This window comes from Camelus ferus, chromosome 21 (genome assembly GCF_009834535.1).
Source record: "Camelus ferus isolate YT-003-E chromosome 21, BCGSAC_Cfer_1.0, whole genome shotgun sequence".
In the NCBI taxonomy this organism is placed as follows: domain Eukaryota; kingdom Metazoa; phylum Chordata; class Mammalia; order Artiodactyla; family Camelidae; genus Camelus; species Camelus ferus.
The window spans coordinates 658,023-672,423 of NC_045716.1; the positions used below are offsets into that span (position 1 = coordinate 658,023).

Genomic DNA, 14,401 nt, shown 5'->3' on the forward strand with positions numbered 1-14,401 from the left:
GTCCAGCGCGGCAGGTGGCCGGGGTCACGGTGCCACTAAGCAGGTCTTAGGAGCTGGGGGTGAGGGAGGGTGGGGCTTGGCTTTAAGTCTTGGAGAAAGAGACTCCGAATGCGGCTGGAGGTGAAGAGGAGACAGAAGATGATCAAGCTGAAGGAGAACGAGACCGAAAGCAGGAAGTCTTGCATTTTAAATTCAGGTTTTCCCAACTAGCAGTTGACTAGTCATTGTCCTCCTTTGTGCCCTCTTTTCTGCACCTGCCCTGCTCTGGCCCAGGTTTGCTGGGGGTGGGGCTGGGGCAGACGGACATGCTTGGAAGAGGCACAGAGTCCCGCATCGCCATGAGGGGCTGACACAGAAGTGATTTCCATTTTCCTGCATTTCACGAGCACATCACGGATACTCGATAAATAACAGAACAGCAACAGCTCCAGGCTCACAGACCCCCCAGCTGGAATTCTGTTCTCTGCCAAGGTCAGGGGGACCCCAGGTAACCTCAGGAGCAATGACTTCCATGCCTGTAGCTTCCAGGATCAGTTAGAAATAAGAAAAGATTTAGGCCAGAGAATTAAAAACTGGGATGGATCTAAAGCACTTCACCCCCAGATACTCCACTTTCTCAAAGATGATGATCCAAATAATGGAGGTTCTGAATGAGAGCGAAAAACGCTCTTTGGGAAAAAGCCTAGATTTCGGTGCTGAACAATAGGGTAAGTGTTTTGAAAATGACTGACAACAACAAAGTTAAAATATCCAAACCTACCTCAGGAATTAACCAGCCAAGGAAACGGGCATTTCCACTATCCAGGATGTAAGCAAGACTTCAAGGGTGAACATCTCAGAAACGGTAGGATGTCATATTTGGAAGGGACGATTAAAGGTGAACTTAGCACAACATACACACGTTACAGGTGAAGAAACTGAGGCCCAGAGCAGAGATAAGACATGAAAAAGGCATATTCAGTGTTTACCTATTCCTGTGCTGAGTGAGGATATGACAACAGCGTGTCCACACGTGGCGCCCGGCTGCCTGCAAGGCTGATGGGGAGGGATGTGTGGTTTGATGCTCCCCCGCATCTCTTCCTTTGGGAGGACGCTCCATCTCCTGAATCTGTCACCTGTGGTGCTGTCCATCATGGGAGGACCCTTGACCTGGGCTGGGCCGTAGTCCCAGGGATTGGTCTAGAGTGGGGATGTCATCCTAGCAGAACCCACCCAAGCATTTTCCTGACATTTTTATATGGTTTGTCCCAGAGCTTCTGGGGCCATGGAAGCATGCTCCCTGGCTGCAAAGAGGAAGCTATTTATAGTAGAAAATGAGGTTAGTCTAGAAGGAAATAAACCCAAGATTAGACAGAGAGACAGCAGATAAAAGATAGATACATAAATGCACTCACGCATAGAAATATAAAAAGAACAAACCAGCTTTTGCTTGACTTGGTTCGAATTAGGTTTCTGTCAACTTGCAAACAAAAAAGTTGTGATCAGTGTAGTGGAAACACAAGGGGCCTGTGACTTTTTAATGATCTAAAGCTGATGAGCGGTGGTAGAGGGGAAAGGAATGTAAAATGGAATCCCTTTCCTCTCCTGGAACGTCTTCCCTGGGACCCGGAACTAGGGGGAGGCCGCGGGCCTTTGCTGTTGATTGCCTCCCGCCCCACTTTGTCTATTTAAAAATGACAAGACATAAATTGAAATATACAAACACTGTGAAAAGTTACAACGTTCAGCAGCCAAACGCATCCGCTGGTCTGGCCGCGCGGCAGTCCTGATGTGCAGGCCTTCCTGAATTCTGCCTCCCGCTTTATGTTTTATTCAGAAGCACACCGACGATGGCCATCTTCATCATGGAAATGGCCGCGTAACGCTCCTCTGTGTCGTGTGGGCAGTTTATCAGACTGTTCCCCAAATGTTCAACATTAAAAAAAAAAAAAGATAAGAAGACCTAGGTGGTCTTCTGCTACTTTCCTGAAACATTTTAGTTAAACTTATTTTCAGATAAAATGTGGGGCCACTTCCGACCCATTGCTGTTCCCCGAAAACTCCGTGTTTGCATTTACCTTTGTAAATGTCATCCTCTCTGCCCTTGGAATCTCCTGCGCCTTTCCTTTTATGTCTCTTTTTTGGGTTAACTCTTATTCATCCTTTAAAGCCCGGCTCTGACGCCCTCATTCATTTATTCTTCTTTTAGCAAGAATTTACTGAACCGAGTGCTCTGTTAGGACCTGGGGATGTGGCATTCCCCAGGGGAAGGGGAACATGACAGTCATTCATGCAACCAGCGGGTGTTTCTTGAATGTCCACTGTGTCACTGTCCACTGACAGTCGCCGTGTTAGGTGCAGGGAGCCCAGTGGTGAGTAAGACCAGGCCACTACCTTTGCAGAGCTTTTGGGAGATAAAAAATCAAATTCATTCACCAGTGGGACATGCACTCCTGTCCGCTATCTCCGTCCTCCTCAACAGGTCTTTCTTCATAGTAGACTGTGAGGAATGTGAGGAGAGAGCCCGTGTCTCTCGTCTCCTCCCTCCACCCGTGCGCGGGGCCCAAGGACAGCGTGGCGCCCAGCCTGCGCCCGGCAACGCAGCCTCACTCACGGAGGCCGCTGCCCCACTGGGGGGGGTGGGGGGAGGCACTGTGCTTCCCCAAGCCTGGCAGACTGCTTTCCAGCAGTGGGTGGAAAGAGGAATTTAATGAGCTTTTAAAGGAGACAATAAAGCAGATGCAACGCCATGGCCATCTGGGTTTGAGCACTTTATGAGAAAGTCAGCCTCGGTTAAACTCTGAAGAGAAGCCAAGTGAGTTTAATCCCCAGTGAAAGCCGTTCAGTGAGGTCCCTGGGCAGGGCTGTGGCTGCCACTGCCGTCGAATGAGGCTGCCGGGGGCCCCCTCCAGCTTGGGGAGAGGGCGGTCGGGGGACCAGCCAGGCGGCCGAGGGCAGGGCAGACGCGGGAGGCCCTGGGTGCCCAGATGGGGCTGCGGCTCCCGTGGCCGGGAGACCTGTGGTCCCCTTGGATTCAGAGCTGAAGAGACCGTCGAGTTCCTCTGGTCCTACCCTTTTGTTTAGATGAGAAAACTGAGACCCACAGAGGTTAGGTGGCAAAGACCGAACAGCGAGGCGGCGGCCGAGGCAGGAGGCGGCTCCCAGGTCTCCTGCCCCTGCAGCAAGCCCAGCCCCTCAGGCAGGACGCAGGGACCCTGACTCATCCTCCTCCACACGCGGCGCCTTCAAGATTAGGGTTTGGCCCTCTTTTTGTTTTTTTCTTCCTCCCTCCCTCCTTCCCAAGATGAGTGGGACACCTGTGTGTCCCAGGCACCGGGATAGGTGCTGAGGGTAGAGACGCCAGGTCAGGCTGCAGCCCGGAGGAGCCGCCGGGCTCTGCGGGAGGAAGACGTACCACTAGGAAATGACAGGGCAGTGTGGGCAGGCAGGATGCACTATGAGTTCCCAGTGCACAGGGGGCACCCAGCTGATCCTGGGGGCGTCGGGGACCACGCTCTGGAAGAGAGGGTGCTTGTGCTCAGTGGTGAAGAGTGAGAGAGAGACAGGCACGCAGCAGGCTTTAAGCAGGAAAGGGAGATCCTGGGAATTTCATCTTGGATAAGCGACTCCAGTGACGATGTGATGGGGGAGTTAAAGGGGCAGAGATGGGAAAGGGGGAGCTGTCTGAAGGCAGTGATCTAAGGAAGAGGTGATGGGGGCCTGGAGTTGTGCATGATAGGCAGGCAGCAAGGAAAAGAGTCAAGAAATAGTTAAAACTAACACCAGCACGCCCGTGGACTGGTGAGGAGGCGATGAGGCAACGGAGGAGCAGGTTGAGGCCCCGGCCCCACCAGGTGGTCCGTGGTCTGACGGCGCCTCCCCTGAGCTCCAAGCTGCCCACGGAATGACTCTATGCGGACAAGCACTGGCCTCTCAAACCCGAAACCCTACTTGATTATCCACAAAACCGTCTCCCCTGCTTCACTGTCCGGTTTGAGTCAGTGGTTCTCTTGCTTGGCCGAGCAGATGACTTCTCTCAGGCCAGCCCAACTGGCTTGCCTTTTCCTGAGGTCAGATTTAAAACGTGCATCTAGTCACTTCCCTGGGAGTGGCTGCGCCCCACCCTGAGCAGCTGAGTCGTTCAAACTGTAGGTCGGTTCAGCAAACATTTACCCAAAGATCACTGTGTGCTGAGCCCTCGGGATTCAGTCGTAGCCGGAGGTCAGTCCCTGCCCCTGAGCTGCCCGGAGCGTAAAGGGATCCGTCTCCGTTTCTGAACTACAAGCCCCTAATTCCGGGTTCTTTCTCCACTTTGCTTTGATGTCCAGAATGAAAACAAACAAAAAAAAACAAACAAGAAACTGGTTTAAAAAACAAAACAAATGAACAATAGCAAAACTCCCTTAATCATGTGTTCTAATGGGTCAAAGGTCAACATGATCTAGGATCTGGTGATAAATCTGTTCCAAAGACAAAATTTTTAAATTTGAGTTTTGATTTTACTGTAGGTGCTCCGTGACTATTTGTGGAATGAATGAATGTCCAGGCTAAGAAAGCATCCCCTGCGCAGGCCCTGTAAGACCTGCCTGAGGCAAGGCTGGGAGCCACCCCCTTGGCACCCCTGGGCCTGTGACCAGCCTCACAGAAACTCAGGGCACGATGGGTGGGCCAAGGTGTCAGTGACTATGATCACAGTCACTGTTTGTGAAAATCAGTGATACTACTTTGTCCTGGGTATTTGAGCTGGATCCCTCCTGCGCCCTGAAGTTCTGTGGCTCTAGTTATTCAAATCAATTCAACATTTACTGAGAAAAAGCAGTACAGATTGTTCAAGGTTGAGAAGAAGCCAGTTCTGATTTCCTACGAATTACAGTCTAGGTGGTGGTGCGATGAGGGGAAGCGGGGCTGTGGGATGTGGGTGTCAGGCCTGTGTTTCTCCCCAGGTTGCCCCTACCAGCCACCGGGGCTGGGCAAGCTGCCAGCGCCCGCAGAACTCTGGGTTTTCTCTCCTGCTTTCCTCACCTTGGACTGCTGGGAGGGCTGGGTTAGTCCTCTGGGGCTGCCAGGACGAAGCACACAGACTGCGCGGCTTAAACAACAGAAGGGAACCTTTTTACAGTTCTGGAGGTGAGACATCAGAGATCACAGTGTCAGCGGGTTTGGTGTCCCCGAGCCTCGCCTTGCAGATGGCTACACCTTGCTACCCCTTCATATGGCCGTCCCTCTGTGCCCACTCAGCCCTGGTGTCTCCCTGTGTGTCCAAGTCTCCTCTTCTTGTGAGGATACCATTCACCCTAACGGCCTGATTTTGACTCAGTCACCCCGTTAAAGCCCCTGTGTCCAAACAGAGTCACATCCTGAGGTACTGGGGTTAGCGCTTCAGCATACCAATCTGGGGGGCACGATTCAGCCCACAGCAAGGACCAAAGAAAATCAAGTGCAAAGTGCCTAGCATGATGCCTGCCGGCACATGGTAGCACTCTACTGATTTGAGTTCCCACCTCTTCCCTTCGGTAGGACGCTAGAGGCCCAGAACAACCATTGTTAGATACAGCAAGTATAAAGTCTGGCTCTTGGGTATAAACTGTTACTAAATATGAACAAGGGAATCAAAATTAATGAGTTTTTATTATCAAAGCTGGTTTGGGTTTTTTTTTAATTAAATGTACTGAGGTATGGTTATAAACCATAAAATTCACCCTTTTAAGTGTTCAATACATGTCCAGGGAGTTCTGACAAACGTGTAGTTGTATATCCACCACTGTAATCAAAATACAGAACTTCTCCTTCACCCCAAAAAGTGCCCTCATGTCCCTTTGTAATTTCCTACCCATGCAAACCCTTTGTAATCACTGATCTCTTTTCTGTCTCTATGATTTTGACTTTTCCGTTATGGCATATAAACTGTCCTTTGATATGTAGTCATTCGTGATTGACTTCTTTCCCTTAGTGTAATATTTTCAAGATTCATCTATACTGCTACACGTATCAGTAGTCATCCCTTTTAGCAATTTTTATTGTATAATTTTTGTTATTATATTACACATTATCAGTATATAATATATATTATACATAATTACATAGCATATAATGTATATTATACATATTATATTATGTATAACAATAGATTATAATGTATAGTATATGTAATAAAATATATAATAAATTCATATTATAATTTATAAAAATTATATTCATATATTTATTACATTACACATTATATTATATTATATTATATACATAATTACATAGCATATAATGTATATTATACATATTATATTATGTATAATATATTATAATATCTAGTATATGTAATAAAATATATAATAAATTCATTTTTATAATTTATAAAATTATATCCATATATTTATTACATTGTACATGTTATATATATGTATTATGTATAATTACATAGTATATAATGTATATTATACATGTATTATGTATAATAGATTATAATGTATCATATATAATAAAATATAACATAATAAACTCATCTTTATAATTTATAAAAATTATATCCATGTATTTATTGTTACATTATACATTTTATTACATGATATCATTATATTATATCATTTATTTATTATTATAGTATTATGATTTTATTATTATAATTTTAGTTTCTGCATTTACTGCTATGATCCATTTTGAGTTAATTTTTGTGTGTGGTTTGAAGTAAGGGTCAAGGTTCATTTTATGTATATGAATGGCCAATCATATACCTACCAACACAACATATTAAAAAGGCAATCTTGAGTGAGGGGAGGGTATAGCTCAGTGGTAGAGTGTGCATTTAGCATGCACGAGGTCCTGGGTTCGACCCCCGGCACCTCCATTAAATACATAAATAAAATAAACCTAACTGCCTTCCCCTTAAAAGTAAATAAATAAATAAAAAGGCAATCTTTTCCCCCATTAAATTACCTTGACACCTTTGTCTAAAATCAGTTGACCACACACATGTGGGCCTGCATCTGGACTCTTATTCTGTTCCGTTCCTCTATCTGTCTGTACTTGTGTGTTTATACTATGTGTGTGTCCGAATCCTTATTGTCTGTATAGCCTTTATAGCTTTATAGCAAGTCTTCAAGTCAGGTAGTGTTAGTTTTCCAACTTTGTCTTCTTTTTCAAAATTGTTTTTGCTTCTAGATACTTAGTGTTTCTATATAAACTTGAAAACCAGTTTGTGAATTTCTACCCAAGAGACAATCAGGATTTTGACTGGGATTACTTGTACCCATAAAGGACTTCATTCTGATAACTTAGATGAATACCATTCATAATTTGGTTAATCTTTGAAAGAAGCTTTGGTATTTTAGTAAACTGGTCAGTTTTTATTAGGTTTATAATAGAGGAGAACAGATCTGACTCCAGACTGGATCTGTTCCTTAAGTTTTGACCACTGTGCCCTGCCTTCTAGACTCAGTCTTGCCAGCTCTGCACCTTTTGGGAAACAATGTTGCCTTTAGCCTGAAATAGACAGGAGAGCCTGTTCTCAGGGCGCTGACCTTTAAGGATGTCAGCACTTCTGCACTTACGCAGAGCTGGCAAGTTGCAAAACAGAGAATAACCTTTGTTTTGTTGGAGGTTTACAGGGACACCATGGCCTGCCCACATGGACGGCTGCAAGAACAGAGCATTCCTGCAGCAACAAGTTTGCAACAACAAAATGCAACCCCTCCCCTGGTTTTTTTTTTTTTTGGTTGTTTCTTTCTTTTTTTTTTTTTTTTTGTATAAAAGCAGCCTGTATACTCATGGGAGCGGGACAGTTTTCCAAGACATTAGTCTGTCTTCCTCTCGGTCAGCCAGCTTTCCCTATTTCTTGCCCCAACACTTTGTCTCCCGATTTACTGGCCTGTCCTGCGGCGAGCAGAACAAGTTTGGACTCGACAACAGGTTGAGTATTTAGAAGCCTGTGATTCTCACTTCGTCTTCTGATTCTAGGATGCAGTGGAATGAAGCATCTCTCTGGTGACAGAAACACCTTGGAGTACATCCAAGACTCTAGGGGGTGCCATTTTGTCCTTGACACAAAAGGCAGCTTCAGGTGAACTCTGTCTCTGCCTATGACAGGGAAAACCTCAGAACTCAAACCCAAGAGAAGCTGCTTCAGCCATTCCCAAACAGCCACCTTTCCCCACTTCGTCCGGAGCAGAGTTCATCCAGTTTAGGGAAAGTGGTCTCACCCACCGCCCAAGACACCGCAGGCCCCAGGAGGAAGCGTGCTGGGAAGGAGTTGAGGAGAAGCCCAGAAAAAGCCAGGGCAGAGGCACAACTTTCTGGAAGCATTGCCACCGCTAGTAGGGGCACTTCCAGGTGGAACTCCCAGAGCAGGGCCGTGGCTGCCACACAGCCAGCCCCCCCGGGACCGCCCTCAGGACGCCAGCATGTCGGCAGCTGAGCTGTTGCGTGTGCTTTACAGTGGGGATTGTTAGCAGTTCCTAAATAGACCATTCATTCTTCCTTTCAGCACAGAAGGGTCTCACAGCTCCAAATACCACCAGGGGCCTGAATGTTTCAAGTCAAAACATTCCCCAAACCACAGCCCTTGGTTGAGATGCCGAGCTAGCCAAGGATTTAGAAGAAAAACAGCCACCCAGCAGCCTGGGAACCACTGGGCACACAACAGGCTGGTGGCCTCGCTCACGGGGGCTGGGAGACGGTCATTTTTTACCAGTCAGAGGTAATCTGCTAAAGCCAGCTTCCCTACCAGTGCCTGCCTCCACTTCCCTTCTCCCCCAGGAAATAACTCCAGCCCTGGGGCTGGATGCCGCTGGTGTGGGGCATGGGAGGGATGCCTGGGGTACCTGGAGGATCTGAGCCACTCCCTGCACCCCTTCTTCCTCCCCAGCTTTGGGGGAAAAAAGAGAGAGAGCGACAGAGAAAGGCTTTTGTAATGTTCCCAGCACTGCGTGTGCTTCAGGGAGAAGCGGGGCAGTGCCAGACCTCTTCCCAGACCCTGCTAGGTCTGTGCAGCAGCTCCAGGAACACAGGCCTGGTAACGCTGCAGAGAAGTTCACGCGGGTGCCAGCCCACCCAGGGAAAGCCCGCGTTCTGGGTGGTTGCAAGGCTCCAACAGCCATCCAGCCAGCAAAAGATATCTCCGAGGTCCTAGTGGACCTGTGCAACCAGCGGCACCGTCTGCGGGGCCACTTTCTGGGAGAAGGGTGGCTTTGCCACGTGCTTTGAGATCTCTGACCAGCGAGGACACCAAGGAGATGTTTGCAGCAACATTCTGCTTAAGTGGAGGCTGCTCAGGCCGCACCAGAAGGAGATGTCCTTGGAGATGTCTATTCACTGCTGCCCGCCCACCAGCACGCCATAGGCTTCCACGGCCGTCATGTTGGCTGTGTGGGAGCCCTGTGGCCAGAGATGTCTCCTGGAACTGCATTGGCAAGAGGAGAGCACTGCCCCAGCCCGAGGCCCGTTGTTACATGTGGCAGATGGTCCTTAAATGCTAGTTCCAACACCAGAACACCAGGTTATTCAGCAGGACCTCAAGCTGGGCAAACTCATCCTGAATGAGCATGTGGAGGTGAAAGTAGGGGCTTTGGACTGGCAACCAAAGGTGAATATGATGGGGAGCAGAAGACCCTGTCTAATTACTCAGCTCCCAAGGTGCTGAGCAAGAAAGCGCACGTTTCCAGGGGAACGTGTGGCCCATTGGGTGTGTCATGTATACCTTGTTAGTGGGCAGGTCACCTTTTGAGACCTCTTGCCTGAATGAGACCTAGCTCTGGATCAAGAAGAATTAATGCAGTATTTCCAAGCGCATCAACCCCATGGCTGCCTCCCTCTTCCAGAAGATGCTGCAGACAGATCCCACTGCCCACTGCCCACTCATGAGCAGCTCAGGATGAGTTCTTTACTTTTGGTTACATTCCAGCCCATCTCCCATGACGTGCCTCAGCATTCCACCGAAGTGTTCAGTCCCTCCCAGCAGCCTGCACCCCAGCAACAGGAAGCCTCTTGGAGTCCTCAGTAAAGGCCCAGAGAACCCTGTGCCCTAGACTCCCTGGGAAGAAGAGGAGTCCGTGGTCCAGGAGACCAGAGAAGTGGTCAACTGCCAGCTGGGGACATGCTGCAGCGTCTGCACAGTGTGACTGCCTCCAGGCCCTCTGAGGCTGGGGCTAGTGAGGCAGGAGGAGGCTGAGGATCCAGGTGGCATCCTCATCTTCTGAGTCAGAAAGTAGGGGAACTTTGGACAATTGTGGCTTCAGGAATCAGCTGTGTGACAAAGCATGGGGGTGGTCTTCAACGACTGAACGCACTTCATCTTCCAGTGCATTGTTGACTGTCTGTGGTACATAGAGTGTGATGGTCAGAGTTCTACTGTTGCAGCAAAGTGTGCTACAGCTCAGTGTTACAGCTCAGCTGTGACAGCAACCTGGATCCGGGTGAGAGACCAAGCAGCACTCAGAGGGCTGGAGAGCTCAGGCTTATTACTCCAGCGGGCCCAGAGGCGTTAACACTCCAAGCTCTGGACCCCATTTGTAGGTTTACACAGGCTTTTATAGGCTGCCAGTCTAGACTTTGCAACATCATATGCAAATAAGGTGTAACAAAGTGGGTCAATCAGGAATGGGCTTTATGCAAATGAGGTGTTACAAATGGACCAATCAGGAGTGAGCTTAGGGAACCAATAGAACCTTAGGGGTAAGTTCCAGTTTCCTAGAAGCAAGCTGTTTTACGGAAGTAAAAAGTGAGATAATGCTGCCTGGCCAGGGAACTGTATGGCGCTGGTGGGAACGTAGTGGCCCTGTCTGTGGGTCCTGCTGGTCTTTTCATGGGGCTTTCCACCTCACTACATCACTGTTAGTTCTCCTCCCAGCTTCTTGATGAAGAAAACTCTCCGAGTATTTCCAAAACTGTAAGCGTGAACCCCTGTTAAAAGTGGGTACTCATGTGAAGGTCCAGCCACCGTACCTCCCTACCTGATTGCACACTGGCAGTGCCATCATCCTGTACCTCAGTAGTGACTCTGTGCACAGCAACATTTTCGAGGACCATAGCAGATTCATCCTCCCCAGTGTGGCAGCTGTGACCTACCTCGATGAGAAACTGGATTCTGCAGGTACTTCCTGATCCTCCTGGAGGACCACAGCTGCGCCAAGGGACTGGCTGGTCGGCTGTGCTGCACCCACCAATGGTGGACAAGCTGCTGGGCTCACGCTCGGCCACCAGCCACCTCAGACCTGTTCATAGCCCCTTCTGTCAGACTAGTGCCCCTCCTCACCCCCACAGGCACCTCGGGCCCCTATGGGTGAGCTCCCGTGGTGCTGTTTTTTGTGACATGCCCCCCCAGCCCAGCCCCCACCCAACCTGGGGTTTGGAGAGAGCTATGTTGTCCTCGCAGGTGGGGCTTGCTCTGTGAGTTATTTTTGTACATGTTGGAGTGTAGGTTCTGTGCCTCTCCTTCTTTCCTCTCAACCTCACCCTATGAATTGTACAGAACTTTGCTATTGAATTTGGGGCTGTCTTTTCCTTGGCTTTATACACATTAAATGTGTGAATCTTTTAAAAAAGGTGTGGGGAGTACTGACTGGCTACTAGTTGTCATGTGCTCTCGGGGGTCGCCTGCCTCAGCCAATGAGCAGCAGGAATGGACTCCTCCTGAGGTGTGCAGAGGTGGCTGTGCGGTGGACAGGGTGCCTGCCCTCACTGTCCCGTAGCCCAGTAAGCCATGTAGCAAACGTAAACACATTCAGTGCAACACGTTAGCAAGTCCTTCGCGATGTGCCTTTGACAGAAGGTGGTGGTCTGCTGAGAGCTGTGGGAGGCCCTCAGGCTGATGGGGCCAGCGGAGGCTACGCTGACTCGGTCATGGGGACAGATCTCTCAGGAATGGTCTTGGGGCAAAAGGATGGACCTTATGAGATCTCCTTTGAGTGACCAGCACAGGTCATCTAGCTGGTGTGCGGGAGAGCTGGAAATGCAAGCCGAAAGGCGGAGAGAGAGAGAAGGGGAGGAAAGCAGGAAAGCAGGGAGCCCTCAGTGGTAGGTGCTGTGACAGCAGCATGGTCTGGGGTCCCCTGCACATGCTCAGGGCTGCATGTGTCCACTGATGGGGAGTGCCTGGTGGATTCAGTCCAGGAGGGACACGCTTAGGGTAGCTATTTCGGCTGAAGGAAGGGCATCCTGGAAGGAAGCTGGAGAAGGTGGCTCAATGGTGGCCCAAGCAAAGAACGTGACCAGACTGAGATGACACGGCGTGCTGACTCAGGGCACATCTGGCTGCATATGCCTGTCCTGGTCCTGTTCCTACTACGTACTGCTGTGTGTCCTTGGGCAAGTTACTGAATCTCTCTGAGGCTCACTTTCCCCCTGTAGGAAAGATGAGGGACTAGCACTTACTGCACAGGGGTTATGGGGAGGATTACATGTAGTTACTGCTCCGTAAGTGGCAGTGACTATTATGAGGAGGGGTCAGTTGGGGACCAGCTGATGGCTTTGATGTCACGCTTTCCCCCAGTGATGTGGACTCTGCCAGTGGGTGGGAGACTCAGCTTCTGCTAAGAAGCCAATCTCCCCTGGGGCTTGAGGGCAGGACTCAGCGCTCACCATGACCAAGTTTCAGTGAGTTACGAGGCCTCAATGTACCAGAGTCTTCCTACTTACCCTGATGATCCTATTAACCTATTACTTTAAATTGTTTATCTATGTGTTTATAATGGAGGTACGGGGGACTGAACCCAGGACCTCATGCATGCTGAACACGTGCTCTGCTGCCGAGCTCTACTCCACCCCCTCCCCCATTTACTCATATTTTGGAAAATCTTCAAGCTTTTTTCCTTCCAACTGTGTATAAGGGGAGGAAGGGTGGGAATGGGGAGATGTTCTTGGCCCCTGGCAGGAGCCTGAGGGGGCCCGGGGCACCAGAATCCCACTGCATTGGCAGGGGCACAAATCCCAGACAGATTATGTCAAGGATAAAGAGGATTTAGGGCGATGATTTAAAGCTTCCCTTTTCCCCTTTTTCGGCAAGGGCCTGGGAAGAGCGAGTGGGAACTGAAAACAGACGGAGCCTTGTTAGTGACGTGCGTTTTCACACGTAGAAATGACGGAGCTTTGGAAAGGAGTTTCTCCTCCTGTGCCTCCCAGCCCTTGCCGTCCAAGCTGATCATCAGATCTGAAGCTGCATTTGTATTCCAGTCTGATCATGGGAGACATGCATCCCTGTCCCTGTGGGCCCCAGCCTTGGCTTGTAGCCAGCAGAGAAATGTTCAGGGGAGCCTTCAGCTGGCACAAACGGGCTGCGGGGAAGCCAGCCAGCACCCTTCCTGGCAGCCTCAGCCCACAGTTTGCGGCCCTGGGAAGCAGGGTTGTGGCAGATCAGTCTTTACAACTTCTTTTTATTGGGTCCTCTCTGTGTTGGTTGCATTCAAGGCTCTCAGTCCCAGACAGGAGAGCAAACCACGAGAACCCGGTGGCGGGTCACTGACCCAGCGCTGAGCATACCAATGACCAGGATCCTGGGAACAATTGGAGCAAGTGCTTGAAATTCCAGACATGAGCCTGGCTGCCCCGCGCGGGGAGATGCATGTGTCTTGGGTAACATCCCAGCTGGCGATTCCCAAACTCACCAGGATTTCCACCACTGCAGCCCCGATTATAATTGTACCGCCACCCTGCTTCCCTGCCTGACTTCAGCCCTGCCCCACCGCAGGTCCTCGGTGTGTAAATCGTCTCCTGTTTACTCAGCTGAGGGACGCTGCCGAGGGGATGGGCAGCCGTTGCCCTCAGTCTCTTGCAGCCAGTGACCCCCACGTTCTCACCCAGGCTTTCCTGGGGGTGAGCTCTGCCCTCCCCGAGGTTTGTCAGTTTCGGGGGAAGGGGCTCATTCCCTAGAAGCTGTGTTTCGGCCTGAATGCGTCTCCCACAGCCGGGGGCGTCCTGAGGGCTGAGGGGCAGCTGGGGAAGGAGCACGGCGGGGCAGGAGCAGGCTTGGGCGGCTGCCTGAGGTCAGCGACCTCAGGAGCAGTAAACCTCCTGCCCGCGACGTGTGTCTTCACGAAAGTCACTTTCCTTGGAGTGGCTTGAGCAAAATTATGCCTGGACACCAGATGGCCCTTCAAGGCCCCTCCCTTAGCTCGTAGTCTTCTAGGGGTCAATTCATCTCTTGTCCCACCAGTGAAAGGGTCGCCCGTTCATGTGTCACCGGGAGTTCCTCCTCATTCCCTGTCTTTCCCGGTTTATTCTCACCATCGAGATGGAGTGCAGAGTTGGGAGCTTCTTCTTCCAGGCTCGCACAGCCCCTGAGAGTGTGTGTGTACAGATCTGCGCCCTAATGTTCCATAGTACCCTGGGGGCAGGTTTGTTCTGTCCGGCCTTGTTTGCTGGCCCATCTGAGTGGCATGCAGGGTAGACAAGTGGCCTGGGGACCCTCCCGGTGCCTCACAGTGCCCTGGGGGTTACTTCA

The 14,401-nt window shown here is 50.1% G+C and overlaps 1 pseudogene; it reads left to right on the forward strand.

Moving 5' to 3' along the window:
• Nucleotides 1-1,829: 1,829 nt before the first annotated feature.
• Nucleotides 1,830-10,163, forward strand: LOC102510475 (annotated as a pseudogene).
• The last annotated feature ends 4,238 nt before the right edge of the window (nt 10,164-14,401 follow it).